This window comes from Oryza sativa, chromosome 11 (assembly GCF_034140825.1).
Source record: "Oryza sativa Japonica Group chromosome 11, ASM3414082v1".
In the NCBI taxonomy this organism is placed as follows: domain Eukaryota; kingdom Viridiplantae; phylum Streptophyta; class Magnoliopsida; order Poales; family Poaceae; genus Oryza; species Oryza sativa.
In genome coordinates, this window is record NC_089045.1 from 14,914,831 (window position 1) to 14,917,595 (window position 2,765).

Genomic DNA, 2,765 nt, shown 5'->3' on the forward strand with positions numbered 1-2,765 from the left:
GGAAGACGGAGTCGTCGATGCCCGAAACGAATCCTATTGCAGTAGTCGGCGAAAAACTTGATGTAACCCCTACTTGGCGCGCCAACTATCGAAACAAGATTTCGGCAATACTAAAAGGGGTAGCAATCAAGCTGGAAAAGTGGATGGGTCAGTAGAGAAAGGTTTATACAGGTTCAGGCCTTGTCGATGAGAAGTAATACTCTACTCCTGTCTGGGGAATTATTCCGCCGAGTGTATTATTGATCTAACGATCTGGGAGAAAAGTTCTGCCGCCCTAGGAGTACTCGGACCCCTCCTTATATAGGGGGAGGAACCGAGATTTACAATGTACAGCCCATATTACTTACGGACTAGGCTAACAGATATATTACAATTGTAACTAACTAGGACTACGGGATATTTCCTTGATATACAAATTAATATAATTCCCGAGTCCTTTTCTAAACATATTCTACCTGTATAAGCTATCCCCTATACACAGTCGGATATACTTGCCATGTGGGTATGTGGTACCCATAATCTCCACAATTTGTGTGCTTAAATTCCTAAAAAAAATATTGGCAAAGAAGCTGATCCTTACTGTTCGTATACGAGCAGTTCCTTTGTTGCAAAGCAATGAGCAGTAAAACTTTAAATGGAATTTGAAATCATATGACTTTCCTGCAAAAAGTTCAATCCAAAGGAGGCTTAAAAAATATCGTGAATTGAGATCACCTACAGTTGCTAGTATCATCACGTACGACCATCGTTGGATCTCTCACATCACACAACAGTATTGTCCATTACTCTCTCTATCCCATAAAGAAGCAACACCTAGCTACGCAATGCAAAATTAAATAAGAGGATAAAGGACCAAAATACCCCTTATTAATAGCAAACTAGTATTGGCGGATATTGTTGACGAGAAATCCATGCTCAGCCGATGGTGCCAGAACTGTGTTGGTGCGAACTAAATCGACGAACACAACGGCTTGGTAGATCTGCTTAGCTCCAGTGCCGGTCCAAATCTTGGTGAGATGCGGGCGTGCCAGTCAGTTTGATCCTACAACTGACAAGATATACAAAGAGCTGATCGGCTATGTTAACGACCAAATTTGGTAATTCAAGTATCGGAGATGGAACCGAAGCGGAATCCAAGATAGAGATCGTTCCGGAAACAGAGCAAGAGTCAGCTAAAGTCTAAATCAGCCGCGACAAGAATCGGCAGAGTTCGAGTCGGATAAGGTTAGCCGATTGAGCCGATTCCAACAATGTGACTCGGTACACGTTGTCAGGTTGAGTTAATGTGCTTCATATGGATTGCCACGCACGGATTAAGTCCTGAAAAGGCAATTGTATCTATTAGTTCGGATATTTTATGTAATTTCCTTATAGATAAGTTTGGGTAAAAGTCTGCCGCAAAGACTTATGGTATCTTAGAGTTTGTTAGAGATAAGAGTCATGTCCGATAAGGACATTTTGTATCTCGGGTATAAATATGACCCGAACCCATGTAATCAAATAACACACGTTCAATACAATCTCGGCGCATCGCCACCCTTTTACTTTCGTTTACTTTCGACGAGTCCTCGCTTTCGGGTTGAGCTGCATCGGTTTCGATCTTCAGCTAGAGGTAAAACTTGTTATGGCAGCTTGCGTTCTCGGGATTAGTGCTTCCATCTTTATGATACTCTAATTTTGTTTATGTAATTCATCGAGTTATCATATATCTTATATAATCTTTGACAATATTGTTATTTAACTTTCAATCGGCTAACATCTATCATTGGAAGGCAGCCGATTAAGTTAAATACCAACGTTGACCTAGATTATATAAGATATCCACCACCCTATGAAACACTCAACGGCTTGATTGTCTAGATATTGTCCTTCTTTTCATACTTATAGCTGTATTAGTTTAGTTTGACCTTATAAGTCGTGATTAAAATCTCAATCTCTAGCATGCTTTTTTGTTGCTGATTAGGGTTTCATCGGGGTTTCAGCTGATCTTACCTGATTTAACTACTTTATATCTTATATGCTTGATTGATATGTTAAATCTGCCCTTTATGTTAAGATCTTGTTGTATTTAGGTATATTAAGTTCTTGTTGCACTTAGGTATATTAAGCTTCCTGTTTGATATATTTTGCTTGCTTTAATATCTTAATATAGAGTGGTATCGGAGTACTAGCCGATACATGCTAGATTTATCTGATCGGCTATGCTGTGAATGCTTATAATCTCCTTGTTAATATATATTTCGATCTAAGTGATTTATACTGTCTCGGCATGGCGACCGATCTATCCTAATCACTTGATTTAAGTATATATTGACGGAAGTATTATATACCATTAATAGCTATAGCTGATCGAATAGATTTAGTTATTTCTTGCTTATTTATGACTGCCGATCAATTCAAATATGACATTGGCTCAAAGATAAATGATACGTCATTGGCGACTGGCCGATCGGCTATTGTTCATAGATTTAACCGCTATTTTCCTATCTTTATTTCTTGTTGGTTGCAGGATCAAATCAATTGGCACACTCACGAACCTAAAGGCAAGATTTTTTGGACCTGCACTGAAGTTAAGCAGATCTTCCAGGCCTCGTGTTTTTCGCATTAACACGCTTTTGGCACGCCCGGTGGGACACGACAAACATGTCAGCAGATAAGCCACCTCCGCCATCAATGGGCAAGTCGTTAGACCCTCAAACCAAGATTCCAAAACTGACTGGGTCCGATGTTAATAATGGGAACATTGTTCCAGTCACTGTCGACAA